The sequence below is a fragment of the Lampris incognitus genome, chromosome 5, assembly GCF_029633865.1.
Source record: "Lampris incognitus isolate fLamInc1 chromosome 5, fLamInc1.hap2, whole genome shotgun sequence".
NCBI classification, from domain to species: domain Eukaryota; kingdom Metazoa; phylum Chordata; class Actinopteri; order Lampriformes; family Lampridae; genus Lampris; species Lampris incognitus.
The window spans coordinates 23821728-23835947 of NC_079215.1; positions in this window are offsets into that span (position 1 = coordinate 23821728).

Consider the following 14220-nt stretch of genomic DNA (forward strand, 5'->3'; position numbering starts at 1 on the left):
TCTAATCCGACCCGCGTCCTCGTGATTGCGCACCATCCAACACTACATAGCGTAAGAAATCCGCATAACAGACATGTTTAAGCCTGTCAAGCACACCAGCATGTTTCCCAAATACCGGGACCTTAGACCTATGTGCATCACTATACCAAGCCATAATTGTAGCACATTAAAAACAAGAAATGTTGACATCAGTGCCAACGAGAACAACGTTGCCACTGGTAGCGCTCATCCACAGTCAGCCCCCAAACACAATGACATTAGACACTAATAGCCAAGGGTACTTACAGTCCCTTTCCCAGAGGCGAATGCAAGCAAAGGACCGAGTAACTTATGGTTCGGGATACCAAAATTAATAGTGTTATTTTTCCTGCCCCGGTGTTCCAATATGAAAATCATCTAGCCTTGCTATACGCAACGCTCTGTGACTGTAAACTAAATAGCGCTGTATTTCTCTAATTGTTGCCTGTAACACATACCCAGTTTAGCTAACGTTAGCTATCTACCACCAGCTACTTCCAGTTGCCTGTAGAGTTTAGCAGCTAATAGCTAGCATTGAAATAACCCCAACAGTTGAGCAAATACGCACCGAACTTAGCTAACACCAGCAAAGTTTATTAATAAACACGTCTTACCTTTAAATGGTCCTCTAAAATTCTCCATGTAGCACTGTGTTCTTTTGCGTCCATAGTTATTTTCACAATAAGTTGCTTGATTACTTTCCGAAAGTAATGCGGTTTTCAGACGCAGACTGAAGAAAATGGCTTGCTTCCGTGCGTGTTGCTAGGGTCATCTCATCAAAGGTCATGCGTACAATTCCACCTGTCACGGACTTGACGTCAAATCATAAATGTGTGAATTAAGTCATCATTACCACTACACTGCCGTTATCTGACCAAATTCATGAAAAAAGTAATAGTCACGAATGAAAACTGTGTTATTATTTTTTTGACAAAAACTGACGATCTACAATCAGCCATGCACTGGCGAGGTCCTTCGTTTTAGCAGGTCTCTCGTGTTAGCTAACGTTAGCTATATTATCCTAGCTTAGCTAAAATAAGCTGCGTTGACCAACGCCTTAACTTCAAACTGTTCAATGGGCCACTTCTCAATGACTGAACTGAAGCATACAGTTCACCTCAACGGGGCCGTGCCTATAGTCCCCGGGTCCTATATTCCCCTTTCGAAAAAAAAGGGTCCCATATTCCCCGTTTTCCCCTAAAAAGGTCCTATAATCCCCGTTGCAATAGACACCGGGGAACATAGGACCCTCTTTTGGAAAAGGGGTCCTATAATCCCCGCTGTTTCCAGGGGAACATAGGACCTTTTTCCAAATAAAGGGTCCTATATTCCCCGCTATTGCCAATCGAGGAACAAACCGGGGAACTTAGAACCCTTTTTGCAAATTATTTCCTTAACGGGTCCAAAATAATAAAAACTGGGGTCATGGCTGAGATGTAGGCTACGACAATCTATTCCTCCGCTGATTAAATTAGGCCGTATTACCATTGTTGGCTGTTGTATATCGCAGGCCACCTTGAGTGCGTATCCAAATTCGGCCTATAGAGGAGGCTATAATTTGCTTTATTGTTATTTCTTACCGATATTTACTGCAGTAGGCCTAGTTAGTTGGCTCTCCGGCTCAGCATGGACAGTCGGCAATCAACGCAAGTTTGTCTTGCAGTAGGCCCGCCAACCAGTATAACCAGTAGCCATTTCCACCTTCACTCAAAGTTCAATTTGCACAGCACTGGACACTTCAGCCACTTTCTTGTTACTTTGCAGTTCGTTTTCCATATTAAATCACTTGGCAGACTTTCTTTCAAAAAGACTTTAATGATGAACTTTTTAGGCAGAGAACTTAGACCAGGACTTGGAATTTAGGACCAGCACAAAGTATCCATCAACGGGGGCCGCCTACCTTACACAATAGGCTAATTGCCTAATAATAATAATAATAATATGTGCTTCTCAAAAAACTAAAGGCTTGTGCAGGTGCTAAACCAAAAACATGAATCAAAGACGAACATCAAAGGATGTAAGGTAACACTCACCAAATGGTAAAAAAATAACAGAGGCAGTCCTCTATTTCACCATTTTATTGTCTGGCATCAGTCATTAAGGTTTCCGAAGAAGACCACCCGGCCAAGTTAATGACTGATGCCAAACAATGAAATGGTAAAATAGAGAATTGTGTCTTCTTTTTTTTTCATTTGATGAGTGCTACCTTACATCCTTTGATGTTCTTCTTTAATAATAATAATAATAGTAATAGTAATAATATCAATAATAATAATAAGAAATAATACATAATAATAATAATAACAGCCTAATAATAATAATGATAATAATAATAATAATAGCCTAATTATAAAAGAGGCCTAATAACAAATAACAATTACAGGCATAATACTATCAATAGTAACACTGATAATAGGCTATTAATAACAAAATGCTTCTAGTAAAAGCTTGGCTGAAAAAGGGTTGGTCTATGGCAGAAGCCCCCCAGAAAAGGCATGGTCTAAAACAAAAATCTCCAAGGCCTAACTAGCCTACAATAAGGCTTTTTTCTTCTTCAAAAAAGCAAAATGAGTAGTCCTAGTCCATTAGGCTACTCAACAAAGAGGGGCTAAAACCCTGGATTTGACGTTGCCGACGCTGCAGGACCCTTTGCGCATTATAGATCCTTCTGATTGGGACTGTTGGCTCCCTCGCAACTTCTGCAATCATCCCCTGTCAGAATTCTGCACGGTGCACCATTTCTCCGTCAGGGGGATGCACGTGTTCCCCAACATCGTGCACAATAATGTTAGCATCCACGTCCTCCACTTCAAATCTATTTGTGATCAGTGGCACTCTACAGTTCCACCTCCAGCACCTCCATCTAATGGTGGCTTGATTGATGCGGTGCTTCTGATATCTGAAGTTCTCATGTACCAACACTTTGCCCCCTCGATCACCATCCATAACTATCGCCATTGTGTGTCTTCTTGTAGGCTAGTAAGCACATGACAGAGTCCACGAGTTATCGCCGATAACAACCGATTGTTGCAAATTGTTGCAAGTTGGCGGGCAGTTTAGACATTGGTGAATATTGATCATGTGATTTAGAACGCCAGGAAACTTGCGTGCAGATGACCACACATCCACGACAAGTCTTAAATATTTCCAAACTCGAAATCATGTGTGCATTTGGCTATTTATAAATTATTTTTCGAGCAATCTGTGTTTTGTGATTCAGCTTTAGCGTTGTTGATTAGCCTTTCATTCATATTTTGTCAAAAAGGCGTATTCATTAGCCTAGGCCTAGGTCCCGTTATTTCTGTAGCATACAGCATCTTAGACTCTTAAGAGACCAGGCAGATATTGTTATTATTTTATTGTTATTACCATGCTATATTAGCCTACTTTATAATTATAAATATTTCAATTATCCAATTTTTAGCATTTCTGATATAAGGCTATATTGTTATTATTATTATTATTATCATCATCATCATCATTATTATTATTATTATTAGGCTATTATTATTATCATTATTATTGTCATTATTATTATGTTATTATTATTATCATTACAATTATGATGCTTAAAGGGCCTTACTGAGCAGATGGTTTCTATCTAATATCTGTCAGATGCTTTTCCCAATAAGCTGGTGTGGTTATGATGGGAACGACGGCTTTCTGGGGAACATAGAAGAAGTGGGTCGGAATTGGCCTATCGTCGATATCAGCTAGCTTTCGCAGGAGTCTATCCCTGGTATAATGCGCTAGACCTCTGGGAGATGGACTGCTGAGGACGGAACACAACACCTATCCTCAGCTCCCAGCACTTCTCGCACAACGTGCTACTCATATGCTGAGTTGGCGGCACCCGGGATCGAACTCACGACCTTGCGATCCATAGGCGAGAGCTCTACCGACTGAGCTATGCCCGGGTACAATTGCCCAAGGAACATAGGCTTACTATATTACATTCAGACACAGACGAGCCAGCTCACCTACTCGGCGAGGCGCATTTTCCTCAATAAGTGACACATTTCGCGCATAAATATCAGAGAACTACCGGGGTGGGTTATGCGCCCAAATATAGGCTATAGCCTAATAAGTTGACATTGGTGTAGTGTCGAAAGTTTCCACATACTTTAGCCAACCTGGACTTTGTGAATTCGTTTTTGTGATATAAAAATAGAAATCGTATGATTCATTGTCTTCTTAATAATCTGCCCTAAATAATGCATTATTGAAAATGCACTTTTTGCGCCAAACAGCGTCAAACCTGCTGACCGGGGAACATAGGACCTTTCTTTATAAAAAGGGTCCTATGTTCCCCGGGTGCCCTAGGGGAACATAGGACCCTTTTTATAAAGAAAGGTCCTATGTTCCCCTGCACATACAAAACGGGGAACATAGGACCCATTTGGGGAAAAGTGGGGAATATAGGGCCCTCTGTATACAAAAAGGTCCGATATTCCCCGGTCTCATACAAAGCGGGGAACATAGGACCCGGGGACTATAGGACCCGGGGACTATAGGGGGGACCCCGAAAATTCCATAGTTATGTCTATGGCTTACCAACATTCGTGGCAGAGACAGACCACAAGCTGTTAATAGCCATCATCAAGAAAACCTCAACGAGAGGTCACCGCGAATTCAAAGACTGATAATGAAGCTACAACGCTATGATTTTGACCTGATCTACACACCGGGTAAGGACATTGTGCTTGCTGATGCTCTGTCTAGGGTGACGACACAGAATGAAGCATGCAGTGGGAGCTCCACAAAGACGGATGTGACTCTCCACGTGAACCTGATTACTGAATCACTACTTGTGTCTGACATGAAATCCAAGCAGATTGCAGCTGAAACAGAAAAGGACACAGGCCTACAGAAAGTCATCAAGAATTTGAATGAGGGTTGGCCTAGAGGTGCATGTCAACAGTATTACAAAATCAGAGCTGAACTGAGCGTCGTCAACAGACTTCTACTCAGAAAAAAACAGAATTGTCATTCCTCAGTCACTGAGACCAGAGATGCTGAAAAGACTGCACGAGGGGCACCTTGGTATGGAAAAATGCAAGAGAAGGGCCAGAACAGCCGTTTATTGGCCACGAATCAATGCAGACATCGACAGGCTGGTCTCAAGCTGTGAGACCTGTCTGAAGTATCACCTAAAACAGCCAAAAGAGCCAATGGCAATCACAGACCTACCAGACAAGCCGTGGCAGAAAGTTGGGACTGACCTGTTTCACCTGGATGGAAAGAATTACCTGCTGGTGATTGACTACCTGTCAGATTATCCAGAGATGGCGCTGCTTCCCAGCATATCTGCCACTTGTCTGGTTAGACACATGAAGTCAATATTTGCAAGACATGGAATCCCACAGATCGTCCACAGTGACATGGACCATGCTACAGCAGCAAAGAGTTCCAGGACATCGCCAAAGAGTATGATTTTTGACATGTGACCTCAAGCCCACTGTATGCCCAGTCAAATAGTAAAGCAGAAAAAGTAGTTAACATAGTCAAACAGCTGCTCAAGAAAGCTCAAGACAGCTGCTCAGATCCATATCTAGCTCTGTTGAGTTACCGACCTTTGCCGCTTGAACATGCCAAGTCTCCTGCTGAGATTCTGATGGGACGTAGGCTACACACCACGCTTCCCTGCTCTGAAGAGCAAAAGATGCACAAAGAGGTGAAACAGAATTAAAAGCATCTGTGAAAGAGACAAAAATCAAACTATGACAAGTCATCGAGAAGCTTAGTGCCACTGGCAAGACATGACACAGTGAGACTCGAAGATTCCAACAGCTGAAATAAGAAAGCCACTGTTCTGAAGGAAGTAAGTCCAAGATCCTACACAGTCAGAACAGGTGATGGTCAAATCCTGAGGAGGAAGCGAAGGAGCTTGCTGAAAACACGAGACACTGCAAGAACAAACAAATGAAGAAGATTCAACCTGCACCGCATCCGCTGAACCGCCTGCTGAGCAGAGACACACATCACCTGCACACTCACCTGTGCTGAGAAGATCCACATGCAAGATCAAAGCACCTGACCGGTTGAATCTGTGTGTGTGAAAAAAAAAGAAAAAAAACTGAGCTGTATCCTTGTGAGTTGTCTTGAAAGAAAGACTGAAATCAAACATGAACACTTAGTAAAAGGAACCTTGTTATGCTGTTAAAAATATATATGCTTGTTTATGCTACTGAAAAAAATGTGCATGCTTGTGGGTGACAGGAATGTTTTTATTACAGTTTGAAGTTGCTACTAAAGCTAGGTGAATAGTTTGTTTGTGTATAGCTACATCTAAAGGAAAGGGGATGTGGTGATAGGAGTTAATACTAATATTTATACCAATACTTACCACCTGAGGGCAGTAGCCACAAACGTACCTACCTGTAAGCTATAACAGTATTGTCTTTAGTAGTCTGTAGGATTCTGGCAGAAGACACCACACAATACTTGATGCACATGTTAGCTGAGTTGTCACAGTACTTTGATAAATAGTTGTAATTGTTGAACCCAAGTTTCTTCATTTATAATAAGAAACATTACAGGGACAAAATAGGCCATGACAAAAAGTGGTGGGGACATGCCCTCAGCGTCCCCAGCGTAACTGACACCAAAGCGGATTATCCGTTTCCATTTCTTCCTGTCCTCTGCATCTTCCTCTGTCACACCAGCTACCTGCATGTCTTCCCTCACTACATCCATAAACCTCCTCTTTGGCCTTCCTCTTTTCCTCTTCCCTGGCAGCTACATATTAAGCACCCCTCTCCCAATATACCCAGCATCTCTCCTCCACACATGTCCAAACCATCTCAATCTTGCCTCTCTTGCTTTGTCTCCAAACCGTCCAACCTGAGCTGTCCCTCTAATATACTCATTCCTAATCCTGTCCTTCTTCGTCTCTCCCAGTGAAAATGTAAGCATCTTCAACTCTGCTACCTCCAGCTCCGCCTCCTGTCTTTTCGTCAGTGCCACTGTCTCCAAACTATATAACAGCTGGTCTCACAACCATCTTGTAAACCTTCCCTTTAACACTTGCTGGTACCCTTCTGTCACAAATCACTCCTGACACTCTTCTCCACCCACTGTACCATGCCTACACTCTCTTCTTCACCTCGCTTCCGCACTCCCTGTTACTTTGGACAGTTGACCCCAAGTATTTAAACTCGTATGCCTTCGTCACCTCTACTCCTGGCATCCTCACCATTCCACTGTCCTCCCTCTCATTCACGCATATGTATTTCGTTTTGCTCCTACTGGCTTTCATTCCTCTTCTCTCCCGTGCATACCTCCACCTCTCAACCTGCACCCTATTCTCCATAGTCCACGGAGACTCCTGCCTGATCTCGTCCGTCAACTTGTCCATCACCATTGCAAACAAGAAAGGGCTCTGAGCTGATCCTTGATGTAATCCCACCTCCACCTTGAACCCATCTGTCATTCCAACCGCACACCTCACCACTATCACACTTCCCTCAGACATATCCTGCACCACTCCTGTAAATGACCCATATAATTTTGTCATAATATTATTACAGTAAGAGCTAGCCTCTTCATGAACCCCGCCACCATGCTGCCAGAGGAGGTCTATGAGGACGAGCCACGGAGCTAAGTTGCTACTAGTCTACAAGGGACAATTCATCGGGCGTCTTGGCGCCATTTCATCGGGCAACTCGGCGCCATTTTACGGGTCTTCTAGACAAAGGAACTCTACTCTCATCAGGCAGCTGGCTTGAAGGTTGGTGTGACGGCCAGGCTCTAAAGGTATGGAACATTTCATTGATTGATAAGGAACAATTCATCTTCACTGAGAACATTGATAAACATATGGTTTGAGAAGAAAAGGTTTAAGAAGAAAAAGACATCAACAACAATGGACATTTATTGAATTTGATGTTTCTCAATGTGAAGCTGATGGGACTTTATAGAACAAATAAGTTCACACAAAGTAACAAGTGAATCAAGTGACTTTGTTTATTGACTGTTATTATTATTACTATCCATTTACTGATCATCCTTCCTGTTGACTGTGAAAAAAGGGGAAAAAATGTTTAATGCGTGATTTATACAGTCTGAATGGTAACTGAATGTTGTATTCAGTGGAGAGATTGATATTATAACCTTGCAGTCAGTAATATAACAGTCAGCCTACAGTAATAGGCTCTAGTCCTCTAAGCAGTCTGTAGCTATACCAGGTTCTCTGCTCCTCTCTTCGGGTAGTCTATGGGCTATAGTAAAGGCAAACAATTCATTACATCACATTTATCATGGCAGAATTGAATATGACCGAAACAGAGAATCCTGCCCCACAGTCAGAGCTAGAGAATCAGATAAATAGACTACAGCTTAAAATTAGTAAGCTACAAGAGGCTCTCAACGAAACGCTAGAGACTACCGAGATAGAACACTTAGAGAAGGAAATTCAAACTAAGGAAGAAACACTAAGTAGCCTCCAAAGTCAACTTGAAAGAACAAAATGGGGATAGCCTCCGACGCTCGACTCGAGTGAAGATCTCGACTCCTAAAATGCGTGAACTGCAACAAGAGGAGGTGAGGAAGAAGGAGAGAAAGCTCCTCTCAGCGTACGAAAAATGGAAGAGTCGAGCTCGTGAGTCAAGAGAGCGGCTAATGAAAGACCTCAAGGAAACTGAGCTGGCATCTCTGCTTGATACTTTGGAGAAGGATAAAGAGGCTGTGTTGAACACCTATAATGACATACGAGGTCACTTCACACCCTCAGCCGCAATGAGAAGCCGTGTTGATGCATGTCAGGCAGCTACAACAGAGATTAAGAAAATCGCCTACGAGAGGATTGTAGACATCGATTTAGATTTTGATGCAGAACAAGCACAACGACGTCTCAAGGAGCTACTCAAGGGCGGCTATGCGCGCTCAATCTATGGATCCACTGTCTCAAGAGTGTCAAAGTCAGTCCACAGCCACGAAGGCAGCACTTTAACAGTCAAACGTGTGGACGCGGCAGCAGAGCTTGCAGCAAAGGCAGCGGAGTTCGAAGGGTTGCTTGGACGTCTACAGGCAAAAAAGGACTTAAGGGCTGCACGGGCCAGACTTCAAGTCTATAACCAGGGAACATCACAGGGCGGCAGTGTCCACTCTAATGATCCTGAAAGAAATCTTCACGGCTCCCCAGCTACCAGCAACCAAACCCTCAATATAACGGCATCGTCACCTGACGTAAACGTGTCGTCCCTCACCCGGGCCCTCCAAGATAGTATAGCCCTGAATAGACTTCCAATGCCAGAGCCATCGGTATTTAATGGCGACCCCATTCAGTTCATTGAGTGGAGAACTTCATTCATGTCACTCATTGACTCAAAGGCCATCTCCTCAGCAGACAAGCTTTACTACTTGAGGAAATATGTAGGCGGCCCAGCTCGTAAGACACTGGAAGGGACCTTCTACAGAAACGACGGCGAGTCTTACAAGGACGCATGGAGCAAACTGAATCACCAATACGGACAGGCCTTCGTCATACAGAGAGCCTTCAGAGACAGGCTCACAAAGTGGCCAAAAATCCAACCAAGGGATGCAGAGGGACTTAGAGACTTTTCCGACTTCTTGAACGCCTGCCAAGACGCAATGTCTCATGTGAAAAGCCTCGACATATTGAACGACTGTGAAGAGAACATGAAGCTGGTCCACAAACTGCCAGACTGGGCAGCATCTCGATGGAACAGGAAGGCTACGGAAGCCTTGGACAGGAATCAAGAATTCCCCAGCTTCAAGGACTTCACCACCTTCATGGCAAAGGAGGCAGCGATCGCATGCAATCCGATCACCTCACCTTATGCCTTACGCAACTCCGAGTCTAGCACAGCGAAACCGAATAACAGGGACCCTAAGAGGAACAAGGCGAGTGTTCTGAGTACACAAACTGAAACGGACAGTGACAAGCAAAAGCCAGCCAGCGGAAAGAAAAAAACCCCCTGTGCGTTCTGCCAAGACAGTCAACACGGGCTACATGCATGTCCCAAGTTCATCGCCAAGACTCTGGAGGAGAGAAGAGAATTCGTGAAAGAGAACAAGCTCTGCTATGGCTGCACCAAACCCGGCCATAGTGCGAAGGACTGTCGACATAGACATACCTGCAACACCTGCAAAGGCAAACACCCCAATGACAACCACGTGAAAAGGGAACCGTCTGCAGCTCGGGAAAACACTCCCCCAAGCAACGCTAATGAATCAGAAGCTGCCGCGACTGCAATGTCACATGCCGTCACGACTGGACAGTCTACCAACACATCGATGATTGTGCCCGTATGGGTGTCGTCCAAGAACAACTCAGGAACAGAAAAACTTGTATACGCCCTGCTGGATACACAGAGTGACACCACATTCGTCGACCAAGAAGTTAATGACAATGATAGGACGTGACACTATCGTGAAAAGCCAACGAGTCTCGGGGCTTCGTGTGCGCGGTTACAGATCTTCCCTCCACATCGACCTTCCTCCTGCCTACGCTAAGGACGGTATACCCACATTCCTACAAGTGAAACAGCCAGACAATGGAATCATCTCTCCGCAGTCATAGACGAGATTCCACCGCTGCAAGATTGTGATATTGGTCTTTTAATAGGATACAACTGTGCGAGGGCAATGGCACCAAGAGACGTAATAGCAGGAGGAACTGAAGAGCCTTACGCAATCCGAACCGACCTTGGATGGAGCATCGTGGGTTGCTCTTCACCGTGCCTTGACACTCCAAGCGTGGCGAGACAGTGTTTCCGGGTAGCTGTGAAGGAGCTCCCGCCAGTCACCCCTGCAGATGCTATTCGCATTCTGGAGTCCGACTTCAAAGATGCCAAGGAGGATGAAAAGACGGTGTCCCAGGAAGATATCTTGTTCCTGGACAAACTCAAAAACGGCATCCAGAAGAACAGTCAAGGTCACTACGAAATGCCCTTACCTTTTAAGGAGAGACCCAACCTACCTGACAACAAACAGCTTGCCATCGTTCGTCTCAGCAATCTGAAGAGGAAGCTGTCAAAGGATGAAAGATACAAAGAACAGTACATCAAGTTCATGGAGGATGTCATAGAAAAGGGTGACGCAGAGGAAGTACATGATGATGTGAAGGAAGGAGAAAAATTGTACATACCTCATCATGGTGTCTACCACGCCAAGAAGCCAGACAAATTGCGCGTGGTATTCGACTGCTCTGCCAAGTACAAGGGAACCAGTCTAAACGATCATCTGCTCACCGGACCCGACTTGATGAACAATCTCAATGGTGTTCTCCTTCGCTTCCGACTGCATTCTAATGCGTTGATGTGCGACATAGAAAAGATGTTTCACCAATTCCACGTGAGCGAGACGGATCAGGATTACCTGCGCTTCCTGTGGTGGAAGAAAGGAGATCTCAGCACGCAACCTCAAGAGTACCGAATGAGGGTGCATATCTTCGGTGCTGCCTCATCGCCTGGTTGCGCAAACTACGGCTTGAAGTACCTGGCTACTGAGAACAGAGACCTATACCCCCTATGTTCACAGTTCATTCTGAGAGACTTTTATGTCGATGACGGTGTCGCAAGTATGGACAGTACAGAGAAGGCTATTCAGCTCGCTCGAGAAGCCAGATAACTTTGTGCCCTGAGTGGCCTTAGACTCCACAAATTTGTGTCCAACGACAGAGCTGTAATAGAAAGCATACCGTCATCTGAACGTGCATCAGAAATCAAAGATCTTAACCTTACCTTGGATGACCTTCGTTCAGAAAGAGCGTTGGGGATCCAATGGCACATCGAGTCAGACTGCTTGAAGTTCAACGTCAATCTCAAGGATCAACCTGCAACACGCCGAGGTATACTGTCTACGGTTGCCTCCTTGTATGACCCCCTAGGGTTTGTCGCCCCATTCTTGCTCATCGGAAAGGGAGTACTGCAGGAAATGTGCAGACATGGAACGGGTTGGGATGATCCTCTGACTGATGAACTTCGCCCACGGTGGGAGAGATGGAAAAATGACCTTACCAAGATGGAGAAGATAGATATTCCCCGGAGCTATGCACCTGCAAACTTTGGGAGGGTCACCAGACAGGAGTTACACCACTTCTCCGATGCAAGCACGACTGGCTACGGACAGTGTTCATATCTTAGACTCAGAAATGAATGGAGGTTGGGTAGAGTTTTAGAGACTGTAGTAGATAGAGATGGACTGGATAGGAGGGTGAAGATCTGTCTAGGGGATAGAAACCTAGGCAAAAAAGGTGAACAGCTCACCAAACAGACAGTGCTTGAACGGCCAGTTCAAAAACTGGTCTTGTTACTAGATAGTGACTACTTAGTTACTAACTAACACATGCCTTGCATCTGTTGAGATGCGTTTTTTATTTTGTTTTAAAATACTTGACGCTCCTTTCCCACGATACTTATGGTTTATGGTCATTTTGAGTTGAGAAAGCATTTGTTTTTGCTTATGCTTGATTTTCTATATTCAAAACATTAATGATTTGGTGGGAGTGTAAATGACCCATATAATTTTGTCATAATATTTTTTATTATTATTGATTTGTATGGTGCTCATTATTGATTTGTATTTGGTGCCTAAAGTACAGTCCTGATTGATATATTAACAGCGAATTACACTTCCTTTTGTTATGTGACCTTTATTTTGAAAAACTCTGGTCTCCCATGATGCTGTGCGCTGCTGCGAGAAAACGGCAGAACTAAACTGAAAGTTGGAGATGATGGTCATGTTCGCTATGCACAGAACGAATTCACAACTTATAGTTCATTGATCATCATCATTTATTTAGCACCTAGCTGGAAGGCGAACAGCTCTTACGGTGGTTCTATGGTGTGTCTACGGTGTGACTAGTAAAATGCTGCAATAAATGGTCTGATACCGCACCATGGACCCATCAGTCGTTATTGGAGTGCATCGTCTGAATAAAGTCCGGCTGGAATGCTACAACTCCTACATATTTCTCTGCAACTCCCGACTTCCTCATACAATACCACACCTCTTCTCTCGGCACCCTACAGCTGCAGGGCTGCAACAGCTGCAACGTCCTCGGCCATCATTTTCACAAGTGAGAAGTGTTCACAGGTGAGAAGTGTTCAGCGTTTCACACTCAACATTTTGACCGTTATTGTTGCAGGTCCTAGGTTGTGATCATGCAAGCAGATTATATTCCCTGTAATACAGGAGAAATAAATTGACAGAGAAACGTATACTGCTTTTCTGACATTGCTCTCAATAGAATTTATTCAAAATCAAAGGCATAATCAAACATTTGTTTGTTTCCTTTGTTTATAATTTATATAAAGATATTAATTTGTATAAAATATGAAGGATTCACAATTTTCATAAAATACTATGAGTACACATAAGCACATTTCCCTTTAACTCAGTGAGCTCACATTAACTCTGCTATACCATACATATACTTTAATAAATGCCATAATACAACATACCATTACTGCATTATAACACTGTATTAGATCACCTACAACCTGCCCTAATGGTATTTATGGCAGTATTACATAATGCATCATAATAATGTATTAACAATATGATGTGGCATAACTCCATGTAATGTAATATGACCAGTTACCAGTGTGCTGCATAATTTACTCTTATTCAAAACTGTGAACCTTTTGTACTGGTAATATAACCATTGCATTCTATTGGCTTTAAATGTTTTAATAAAAGTATTGGCTTTTGTCAGGTAAGTATCTGACTTGTTAAACTTCATAAAATTAACTTGAATCCACCATTGTATTAACGTAGTGACTTGCTAACGTTCTCGAATACACTATCGCGATGACGCAGTCACCCAGGAGAATGTGCTAGGATCGCCAGGATGCATTATTACATTGATACTAAATGAAACATTTCAGAGAGCTAACTTGGCTTTAATTTTAAAACAGGATATGTATGAAAAGAAAGTGAACATGCATATTACTACAATACAACATTTACCATTAACGGAATTCTCCAAAATGATCGGGAGATTTGTGTAGGGAGAAAACGGTTCCGCCATTATACACATGCAGCGCTCTGCCCACGTGACTACGGCAGTTTGATTAACTTCAAAAATACGCCTAATACGTGCATCGAACTTGTAAGACTAACACATTGTCCTGTTTACAGCTTCACATACAATACATTTGTTATAGTTGTGCACACCACTAACCTGTAATACGGGAGAAATAAATTGAGAGAGACACACATTGCAGCGGATTCGGG